Here is a 12,581-nt window from a genome sequence, read left to right on the forward strand (position 1 = left end):
CAATAGACTCGACGGATGATTATACTGCGTCGCTATCTCAATAAGTTTGGCACGTGATATAGAACTTTATAGACCAGAGATTCTCATAAATGACGCTAAATTAGAAAGAAACATGTTCTAAAGTAAATCGGTCTAATAAAAATCACGTAGCGCACACAGAACCATCCCAAGACAATCCCTAAAGTGATACAGTAGAATTTTGTCTACTAGATAGATAGATAGATAGATAGATAGACAGATAGATAGATAGATAGATAGAGTCTTGAAAGATCGCAGTACAGCAATTCTCCTGCACTACATTAGGCAAATAGACTTTCGGTTTACCAGAAAATGCTCCGCAGGCCGTCTTATTAATAGACTATCGAATGGACGCGTGAGAAGTACGTGTCTACTAGGCCACTACACTCGACTTTCTACCGACCGGAATAGAAATAGACACATACAAAATGCAAATCTATCTACGTACTCTATATGTTAATGGCTACTGATTATTAGCAATCTCTACTGGAACTGGTGTGTACACGGTGTCGGACGATCGATGGGTACGCATCGGTCCTGACAGTAGTCAAACAGATCGGAAATATGCGATTCGGCTGAATGTCGGACTGACAATCGGGAAATTACGTCGGCAGGCTGCCAAGAGCGTTAATTAACTCTCGAACGATCGAAACAGCAAGATTGAAAGTCTTCGAAAACACCGAGTGACTTCGGAAGTAATGGCATGCCTTGGAAGGAAAATAACGTAGTGAATTAAGCTGGGCTTCGTCTGTAGCAGCTTTTAAATGTCTACTGATAAGAACTTCTCTAACAAGACAATACAATTAATAACACGTAATAACATGTAAGAGAAAAGTCAGTTTTTATTTTATAAAATTTTATTTGAAGATTGCAATTCCTTTGTGTGAACATTCTTCTGCAGCGATTCCGCAATGGAAAATTGTTGCTGATAGGCTAATGCTATAGTCATTACTAATACATTGAAAACAATCTATGATTTGCCATGAACAGTTAACGTTGATGAATAGAAGACATGCTTATGATAGAGTAGCTCTGATAGAGTAATAGTGTCGAAGATTTTCTTTTCAACAAATAAACAACATATATAATATCGAATGAATAAAAATGTCGATAGCTTGTCAAACTTAAGTCCTATTATGGCGAAAAACACGGAGGAAAAGTAGAATCGATCTGCAGCGTACAATACAGGTGAAGCGCAGACTCCTTTCCCGGTCGCTTGTCCGGTTTTGTAAAATACAAAGTAGCGATATAAAGCGTTTTGAACACAGAAGAAATTAATTTCTCGGAGCTGTCGGAATATTTTAACGCTCCGTTTCCAGGATTAATTGTCGAACGATCTACTTGTGGAGGATGTAAAGGTCGCCCACGATTAGTCGGCGTTACTTTACGAGTCGCCCGATTTAGAAACGGGGATGCATCCAGTCGATATATCCGGCGAGAGTTACGTCGATCGACGATTTATTTTGGGACGTCAATGGGAAGCCGATGCGGCGAGGACAAACATCAATTTCGAAGTCCGTGTACCCCCGGAGCGCGGCGATGGAAATAGCGCGACGTCTTGCGGAAATAGCCACTACGCGGTTCTGCACGACTGCCACGATGGCACGTGCTGTCGTGGAAAAGAATTTCACGTGCAACAAATGGTCTCACGATTACGACGTGCTTCGGTTATTATGAAATGTACCCACGTGCGAAATTTTATAAAATTCGTGTAAAGAGAACACCTCCCACCAGCTCTTGATCTCACGTTAATTCTACTAGATTCTACTAGATACTTGTTGAACTGCATAGCATAATTGTTTATAACGTGATTGTGATTCTCCATCTGCTTAAAAGAATAATGATAATATTTATGTACGAGAAAGGAGCAATATATCGTTACAATATTGCTACAATAAAAGCACATTTCTTACGTTTTAAAGTGTAGTACTACATTGCGTGCAGCCGCGTCTATAATCTTGAGAAATTGAAACAGGACCTAAATTATGACTTAAGGAAATTAATCCTGATAGGTTAATGCAGGATACACAACGTACACCACGTCATTTTGACATTTTCACGAGTATATGAACGCGTAGGCTATTGCGCGCATAGATTATTCCACCTACAATAATTACGATAAATATCAAGTTGCCCCGAATCGCGTATGCAGAAGTTCGACGAAATAGACCTTTCCGTGACTTTTAAACTCCTCTTTTATGCTTTTACATAATATAATGTTTAAAGTATCGATGTTTAATAATATTTTCCAATTCATTGAATTTGAATTCGCATGTTCTGTTCCCCAAGCGATCGTGAAATTTATCGCGGTGCTTCTGAAAGTAATTTCCAAACTTCACCAGTTCAACGCTTCTTTTCCAATTTTAGGCTCTTCCTTCTTTTCAGGCAAATTTGCTTGAAAGCAGGTAACAAGTTTAAATCACCAATACCTATTAATGCCGAGTGATGTAAGGCCTGATACCTATTAAGGGCGGTTGCTCCCCGTCAGAGGAGAACCGTGAAAGGTGTCGGCCTCTAATTGGTAACGTGAATCTGGTCTAGTGATTACCTTCGAGTGAGAACCAATTTCGTTTATATAGTGCCGTTCGAGTGCTCACGGAGAAATAGAGAACCAAAGGGGGCTGGAAGTGGAGGGAAAAAAGCGGAAGACGAATTGGTCGTAGGGAAAGGAAAAGTATTGATATTTAATGAATATTGATTCCTATAATTTGCGATTTGCAATTATCGTGCACACTACTGATTGTATGTATTCCGAAATAACTGGTAAAATATGATGATAAATACGATGTAGCTCTATAATGTCGCATAAATTTCTCATAAAGCTTCTGTGATCTACATTCTGTGATAAACTCGATAAAAGAATATATTTTGAAGGAAGCGTTCTATGACTACTAAATTTTAACGTGGAAAGAATATTTCGCATTATTTTATGTGTAATATTATCTAGTGAAATACTATTCGCGTTTGAAACTCTGCTTTTGAAACTTGAACGGAGCTACCTAATCCGTATTAAGTGTGACTATTACCCTTGACTGTCGCAGTTTCTTTCGTCAAAAGACCGCGAAATCGGGAACCCTAAATATTTGCTGAGCTCTTACAACTCTTTGCTTCCTCGTTATCTGCAACACTTCGGCCTACATGGAACATCGCTCTTCCTATTTTTACGCGACCATTCGTGTCTCAGCATAATCAGGCTGACCCATATTAAGAGAAGAGATCGACGGCGAGGAAGACGAAGAGCTGACTGCGCACGAATCTTCAAGGAGAAAGTTGCGCACCCTGATCCTTAGAAAAGGGTAGACTTCAATTCGAAGTTTTAACTCTTACAACATCCTCAGGTTCAGTCAAACAATTTTCCTTCTGGAAGCATAATTTTTTGTTTTATCAGAATGCAAAATCCACTAAACGCACATACAAATAAAGTCAAGTAGAACATAAATATCCACGTGAAATTATCAAAAAACTGTATTGCGTCACTTATTGTGTATCTATCAAATTGAGAGTTGTAATTAAAATATTTATTATCTTTGTCTAAATGGCAAATGAATACATTAAAAATTACTGGATAATTAATATGTTCGTGATAAAGTCATTGTCAAATTAGGAGGGACACATAATTATTCAATGCAGGATAATGTATTAGAGCAAAAGAGTTGGGGATTTGTCGGGATTCAGAATTTTTCTATGTGCTTATCTTCCTAGTCACGGCCCTGACTTCGTCATTAATTCAGAGTTTCCTCAAGAAGCTCGAGCCACCTCGTCGTGCTACTTTCCGCTCCTTAATGCGTCTTCTACATTTTTTCGTTGCATCGAGTGCACCAGCGGATAATAGAGAGGCCACTGCGGAGCGAGATACGGCGGCCCTCAACGATCTTTATGAAGTTACATAAAACGAAGAGAAATACGAGACAAGCAAGAGTATCAGTAAAGAAAGAAATTGGAACACTCTCCTTTAACGGGAATGTAATTGGCACATAATATCTATTGTAATAATTCCGCACATGTAGGTCAAATAATATTGCCAGTCATACAATGAATTATTTTTATTATATATTTCGAAATTGCATGTACAATTCTTTGAACATGAATTTAATATCCAATCACGCCTATAGTTGTGGGATCGACTTGCCTTTTTCGTAACAGGATGCCATCGTACAAATATATTTATAAACATGTCGAGTATTTGTCTGGATATAATTTTATGATAGCAGTAACGCGCGCACTTAAACACCCGGCACTTCAGACAGGAATCTGAACCTCATCGCAATCTGCAATCACGATGCAAACGCAAGCGTGCGAATGCCCTCTCGTATGCACGCACGTGACGCCGGACGCCCACACGAGAGATGCATACTTCTTGCGTGCGCATGTACAGGCCTAAGTATGTACATCAAAAGAAATCGCATGCGAGAGACGAATCGTGAATGCATTTCGCTTACGACGATCCACAGAGCTAAACAAATTACGAGCGGCGAGGATTTCAGTATTGATCGCGCGCCCAGGTATTTTGCGGCGCGTGCAGGTACTCCATGGAGAGGAAACACATCGTTCTCGTAAAACTTTTTCAAAAATCCGTCGTTTTACTGATCTCTCGAAAATCTTTGCAAAATCTATCGATTCGTTAAGTCCACATTTCCACGGTGTTACATATATTGGATTTCTCCGGCAAGTCTCCCGAGTATATATTTTTATTCGCTCACTGTATCAGCTCGAATAAACTCAATTTCCTGCGGCAGTTACATAAAAAGATATATCTGTCCCTAGGCATAACGCGCTCCCCCAAGAAACTGGGAAGACTCATAATCGCAGCAACGGATCGTGGAAGGAATCGTAACCGCGCATTCCACAGGAATGCTCGGCGAATGCTTTCCTCTTGTCCTAAAGATAGCTGCTAGTCAGGAATGGGAATATATTTTTAGCGGCAAGTTTAATACCTCGATATTTAACCGTACGTCTATTAACGTAATTACTCGACCACGTGCATGTTACGATTAGGCCTTGCATTTTCATTTACTCCCTCCTTCGATACTGTTTCTTCCTTTTTTGCGTAGCAACGTCTATATGTTCGATTTACACAATCCTTTTTTTTCGGCAGTAAGAGAGACGAAAGATTCGTAATAATTTATTGTACAGAATTATAACTATAATTATATTATTATTATTATTTTCATCCTTACTTACAGAATACAAGTATCTTGATAACTCTCCTTAGAAGGATAAGATAAATATCTTATATAGAAGCGATTAAATCCGAAATAACAATCATTTGCATAGAGGAAAAAGGAAACAGCACATGGATGATTATCGAGGCAGATCTGCGAGCATATGATCGTTGCGTTTATTATTAGATCAGCTTGTCGATCATTCGTTCGCTTTCCCTGTGACTTTTTTTTCGCGGAAAAATACCACGAACAAACGAGGCGTGAGACTTGGGACAATCGTGCGAATCATGCCGCGAATCGTAAACAGGAATAGACGCAGCGGCCATTGGGGAAAATGTTGCTCTCTTTCCCTGCCTCCCTTTGTCACCCTTGGGCGTGTAGTTTCTTCGCGAATCACAAGCGCATGAAATCGTAAAATGCGTTTTAGAGTCCGCTACTAACAGAAATCGGGTTAAAGGCGACGTGGCCGTCGGTTAAATTTATGCCCACTCGTGGTTCTGATGACTTGCTCCTTCAATGCACGTCGTAGTAGAAACCACGATGATTTGTTAATCTTGTTAACTTTATGAACAGTCCTAAAACTTTGGGGATAACTTAACAAAAACGGCATATGCTTCTATCGATGCCTAATATCGATAAGATAAACATAATGACAATGACGCCAACATGTGTTATTGAAGAAAAATCAGTTAATCAGGAAGATTCCAATTTCTAATAGTCTGACTGCAATGAACTTGTCCGTAAATATCTACAATAAGTTAAGCGAATGTAACAGCAATTTTAGGTAATACTACATGTTTTAATCACCAAGGTTACAAACTTGGACGTTCGAGTTTTGGAATGTAAACTTTGAGCTGAAATCTAAAGTTCTATCTCGAATCCTCCCGAGATAATCAATAACGACATCTAGATTTTCGACAATAATATCCTAAAATAGACATACTTTAATTGCAACATTTACGTCTGTTCAATAGTTAAGATTAACCTTTCACGTATCAAGAAATAATATATTTAAAGTTTTTTTATTGCAATTAGGTAACTATTTTATTAGATTTTATTGATCAACGTTGAATTTCTCGTTAAATATATGTATTATTAATGTCAGTATACGAAAATGACACTTTATGGTTTCCGAAGCGCTAGTTCAAAATAATGCAGATCACAACTCAAGTTATAATAAAAAATTTATTATATAATATAGCTACACACATTATAGATTTGATTGATGGCAATTATATGCATTATGCAAGTGGAAAACGTAAACGATGTTCCTTTGTAAAAATGGGACAAAGGATCTAAAGCTAACATAGGGGCAAAGAGCTGACAGAGCTATTGTGAATCCAGCATGCCACGAGATTCCAGTGGTCTTGCTATGCGCACCCTATATCTCACGAATTCACCCCATGCAAATCGACGATCGGAAAACAGGCACAACTAAGGACCAAAGATCTCAACGTTTAGAGACTTAGAATTTTTAAATCTGTGACTTTTTTTATATATTTGCGAATGGATGCAATATGGGACATCATTGGACCGCAAGCATGGATCTGGACCTATATATGTCCCAACAGTATCACAGTCTCAAGATTTCATAACACAAGGGTTTCTAAAAATCAGCAACTCATGCTGATCACTATTAGCACAATTGTGATTTGGTTTTGTCTCTACACATGTTAGAACGAACAGCTACCATTCAATCACACCACAGCGTTATATTAACTTTTACGTCGAGCACTGAATACAGAATGAATACCTTGAGTTTCAATCATGATCATGATCCGAACATTCAAAGTAAAGTGAAGAAATCGGAAATCCATTAATTTCGTGATCAATCAAAGAGTTTCGCGTGTCATACATCGTGCGCCTACGAAGACTATCATCCTCAATGCTTCTCGTCACATTTTAGCCTTATGCCAACTTTTGCTACTGAACGCGGCCACTCGGCTCGGCCTACCTCGTGTCGCCGTGTTCCTCCGCACCATTCCGGTGGGGGCGTAGGTCCTGCCTCGGTTTGAGGACAGGGGTCAGCCCCCATTTCTCGATGAACTCGATGCGGGAAATCTTGGCGCTTCGCGGCGGTTACGAGAGGGGGCGAGTCCCCCTCCCGAGCCCCATGCCACCGGAGAGCGGTGCACTCCCGAACAACACGCACCCTTCGATGATCCCACCCCGCCACCCTAGCCGTCCTTGCCACTCTTCTTTGTTCTCACTCGCACTACCTCTCGCTCCTGCCTTCACAGGCACGTTGCCTCGGATCGTTCTTCCCCACGCATTCCGCACCGATCCTTTTTTTGTGGACTCGTCTCCTGCCACGGACACTACTGTACACCACGAGGATATTATCCAACACGGGGATCACCAAGCCGCGCCGCGCACCGAGATCACGGACGATCACTCGTGATGAGTAGTTAGTGGCGGCAGCGCAGAACGCAAGACCAAAATGGCTGCTGCTGCTGCTGCTGCTGCTGCTGCTGCTGCTACTGTTGTTACTGCTGTTGCTGCTGCTGCTGCTGCTGCTGTTACTGACTTTTAATTTTTTCCTAGCTCTTTGATTCTTCCCACGTTTCCTTCTATTACACGTCACCCCTCTTCCTTTCTCTTTTTTTCTCTGTCTTCCTGTCCTGATTATTTTGTACTCTGACTCTCCCTTTTCCTCTCTGTCAATTTTTTTTCCGATCTCCGTTGCTTCGGTCTTTCCCACCCTCGTAGCGTCTTTCACCCTGTTCGGAGAGAAAACCGATACAGGAGAACGCGCAGCGATACAAACGCTGCCAGGAGCTGCCAGGATCAACTGACGGTGATGTCCTCGCGCATTTCGCCGATCACTAGCCCGATTACTGATGCTCAGCGACGGAGAAGACAGCCAGCCGCGTCAGGTCGAGCGAGACACTGCGGCGACAGGCTGTCTGTCCAGGCCGCCTCGAATTAACCATCGTCAGAAGGAGAGCATCCACCCTCGCGACGATGACAACGCCTTTCCAACCTCACTGCACCTCGTACCTTGCGCGATCGCACTCTGCTCCGCCGCCGACCGGAGCCGCGGCTTCGTTCGCGCACGCACTCCTCCGCGAAACTGGCACTCGTACGCGCTGGCACCACCGTCCGTCCGCGGCACAGCCCGCTCACTCTTCCTCTCGCTCGCGTCGTACAGCGCTCGCGCGCGTATCCCTCGCCTACCTACAGCCGGCCACGAGGAACGGGTGGAAGGCCAGGGAGTGTTCTCTCGGCTCCACCTTCGCGCTACGCCGACGAGAACTCGTCTGAGAACTCACCGTTTCTCGCACCGTCCACACCAACCCTCTCCGGTTCTCACCTCACTCGTTCCGTTCAGCAATCTCCCCCTGTGTCTCTCTCTTTCTCTCTCTCTTTCTTTCTCTCTCTCTTCTTCTTGCTCACCGTAGCTGGATGGAAGTGGCGGAGGTCGCCGGTGGTGGGAGCGCGACGCATGGGGGAGTATCACGAATCGAAGACAGAAGCTACTCGCGCTTCCGCTGTGCCTTCTTCCTCGCCGCGCGTGCTTCGCCCGCTGGAGCGGTCGGAAAGCTGCGCGCGTCCCCCTGCGCGCGAGGACGTCGTCTTCCTATCGCCACCCCACTCTCAGAAAGCGGTTGCCTCTCGTACAAGTCCAAAGCCTCTCCTCTAGTCTTCGACTAACCCTCCCGTTGCGCCCTGGTGAAGTTCTATCCACCTTAAGCGGAACTTGTACAACCCCATGCTCGACCACGCTACGCCATGCCGTGCTACCCCACGCTACACCACATTACGCCACGCAGAACCGCGTCTTCGTTGCGGCTGTCTCATTTGTCGTGATCACGTAGCGTGGCGTGCAACCGCAGACATATATTTTCATGCATCAGACATGCGAGCTTTTATCCTGCTTATCTTCAATTTCTTCTCAAGCGTGTCTTTCTCAGTCACCCAATTATTTTTCTCAGTTAACTGCTTTCAAATTTTTGTTGAACTTTTCCATATTTGTCCAATGAGTCTTTGTGCAATACAAAATATGTATTATTGTTACTAAATTACTTGTTATTAAGTAAAAATTTCACGAGATAATCTTCCATATAATAAAGTACTTTTCGCAGGTGGCATACTATCACGTGGACAGCGAATATTCCAACGGATTAATAGCCTATTACATCGCTTAATAATATATTATATATATATATATATATATATATATATATATATAACAATAACTCGTGGTAATATACCTTTATTAATGAAATTTATTTAATATTAAAATCGAGACTGGAAACTAAAACTTTACCAGAAATAATCTCTCTTATTCATTTCGAGCCATTCCATTTTGTAAATCGAAACGGAAATAATTCAAACAGAATCGGATGATAATATTTGTCTGTTCTTGAAGTAATAATATTGCGACAACATGTTTATCTTCAATTTTCTCATCGGACATAGAAGAAATCAAACTCAAATACGCTAAATAAACCAGAAATGTTCAAATCTGGCGCATATGTGTCTTGAAACTTGAACGAAAAAATTATTTTCAATTACTTTTGTAAATCATCCCCAGTTGAAAGCTCAGAACAACACACGTTGGTTCGCCTGAGGAGCTCTCGAATGTAACCTCACCTCAGGAGAGCACGAGGTTTCAACTATCGGGCCGAGGAGATCAATGGCTGTTGCGTAATCATGCTGGGCAACGAGGTACACCCTATCCCACCCCTAGCGTTCGCAACCTTCCCCCACGCCCCCACAGGTTTCTACTCTTCTCCCCCCTCTGCGGATAAGGCAGACCGCTCGTCGCGCTCGAGGATGAGAGAGGGTTAACACGTTGCGAAAAAAAATGGGTGGCTTGCGCGGGTGAGGACAACGGTGGCGAAAGGGTGAGGAGAGATGATGACAAATCGGACAAGCGGGGTCCTCGTGCCGGCGAACACGAACATCGAACGACATCCGTCCTCGTTGTCACTATCGTCATCGTTGTTCTCGTCGTCGTCGTCGTGAGTTTTCTCATCCGTCCGACCAACGACCATGCGTACTAAACGCCGAAGAAGAAGCGAGTGTGCGCCGCGCATAGCTTCCGTTACAATGCATACTTCGTCCTGGCAGCACGAAGAAGGTAAAAGCTAAGGTCAGGTGTAACAGCAACCGATGTCAAACTATTGTATCGAAATACGAATTCGATGAATTCCGATGGCGTGTAACGTAATATACGTACTGTTGTTTGAGAAAAAGAAAACGTGAGATAAGGGAAGCAAGACTGCCAGAAAAGTCACATAAAATTTGGAGCACTCTCCGTCTGCGTCGATTTCATTGCGGCTTAATAAACGTCGCGCGATTGATGCCAATTTATCGGTGGTCTTCGGACAAACTTTGGCCGAACTTGGCGCAAGGTGATGCCGCAACTGCACCGACGCCATCCAATAGTATGCAATAACGGTTATTGATACGCGCGGTATGCCAATTCGGTTAAACTGACCCAGAAGAAGATCTGATTCCATGATACAGCTGGAACCGAGATATATTGCTTATATTGCTTTGGGGATTTCAATTTCTTTTAAAGAGAAGAATCCTAGAAGCTGAAAATTGGACCTTTATGAGTTAAAAAGACGATTCTGCAACAAATTTATTTCCCTACTAACACTAAGTCTCAGAACCTCCTACAACTCGGCATGAAGTCGAGAACTTGTCATTTCGCGCGCCCTTCGGCGCATTGCGATCTGATAAATGCCCGTCTACTGCCGCTTGTCGAGTTGTAACTCCAACTCCGTGACCTGGCGCATCTCTTTCCGTGACTCATACCAGCCAGCGAGTAACGAAGCGACCTATATACATCGACTAACGTACCATTTCGTAGACGAATGCCTCGTGAAAGTTTTCCTCAGCATACATCTCAGGATGGAAGGAAATAATAGCAGCATGCATGCGGTAGCATTGTAACGTAACAGCATTGATCTGGAAGTCCTCTCTCCTTCTCCCTCTCTCTTTTTACTTCTTTTCTCATCACGTCCGCTCTATTCATTTTATCTTTTAATTCCCTCACTTGTTTTACCGGCGCTTTTTTCCTCTTCAGTTTCCTGTATCTTTCTCTCTATTGGTTACTTCCAACGATGTGTACATCACTTGCGGTAATTCGACAGGAGATATGAATAAAGGATATTTCAGATATGAGATTTCAGATGTACATGTTATGACTGAAAACACTCTCCTAAAAATTACACAAAAAAAAAGAGGAAATTTCAGTTGTAAAAGTGTTTTACATTCTTTCTACGAATTAGCTAAAGAAAAACATGTTTTACACACACATTTTTATAAAAATGTAATTATTTATTTAATATTAGACAGCTCGTGTGGTAACTAAGCTCAAACCATTTCGTTCCATTCTCGTAACTTTTTCATTGCCATGTAAATAGAGTTTAGAACCATTGAAAGAAGCGGAAAACGTGAAGAGAGAATAGAACAAAAGTATATTGAGAATCGAACCAATCCGGATAGATGGAGGGAAGAGCGAGACCACATCGTCGATGTTTAATTTCCCTCTTTTACTTCGTTCTCGAAGTCCCGTGTAATCTGTGATCCTCACCGGTGAACCGGTCTTCCACACGAGTGAGGAATTTCATTCTGCTAGTTCTGCGACGAATTTATTTTATTCGCTCTCGTTATCTCCAAAACTTCTTCCCGGTCTTCATATTTCTTCGTAGTCTGAAGTTTCCCTGTTCTTCCTATCCATATCTTGCCTGTCTATTATTCTGTCCCCCATATTCATTTATTTTTCATCTCCTCTCCATCCTCCATATCGTTATTTATCAATAACAATCTCCGTGTTGGTCATGCTGTTTCGGTTACACGAATTCCCTTCATCTCTTGCTGCCACTCTCACACTATCTCTTATCGCTGTAGTTTTCCTTCTCTCTTTCACCTCATCTACATCTCACTCCTCGATGGTCCTCTCTCTCTTTCTCTCTCTTTGTCTCGCCGGATCTCTTCTCGTCGCACTAACCGCACGCAATCAATACATCCCCTTCCATGCCAAGCTCCCCTACTCCCACGTACTTCCACCCCGACCCTCCACTCTTGATCCTGGCCCGCCAACCCCACGACGCTGCTACCCTTACTACGTCCACTCTCTATCCCTTCCTTTACTACTCTCTCTCTGTTGACATTGTAAATTTTTAGTTGCATTTGCGGCACGTGTACGGCTTTGTAGCAGTTAACCATAGTTCATTCTTTTCTTCTGTGTATCTTTCTCCATGATGCATTTCCTTCTCTCTTTGACGTCTATACTTCTCTCCTTCGAAATTCCTATGCATCTCTCCCACTCTCAATGCTTCTCTTCTTCGTTCTTTTCTTGTACGTCTACTACCATGACCGAGTCAGCTGATCCACTGAAGGCGCTCAGTCACCATAAAGTCAAGGTCAATATGTCTTGCAAGA

The 12,581-nt window shown here is 42.6% G+C and overlaps 1 protein-coding gene across 12 annotated transcripts in view; it reads right to left on the reverse strand.

Moving 5' to 3' along the window:
• The window catches only part of LOC105288184 (potassium voltage-gated channel protein Shaker), a 98,622-nt gene that overhangs the window by 22,937 nt on the left and 63,104 nt on the right, over positions 1-12,581 (reverse strand). The gene's annotated exons all lie outside the window — the stretch shown is intronic.

The sequence above is a fragment of the Ooceraea biroi genome, chromosome 11, assembly GCF_003672135.1.
Source record: "Ooceraea biroi isolate clonal line C1 chromosome 11, Obir_v5.4, whole genome shotgun sequence".
Classification (NCBI taxonomy): Eukaryota; Metazoa; Arthropoda; class Insecta; order Hymenoptera; family Formicidae; genus Ooceraea; species Ooceraea biroi.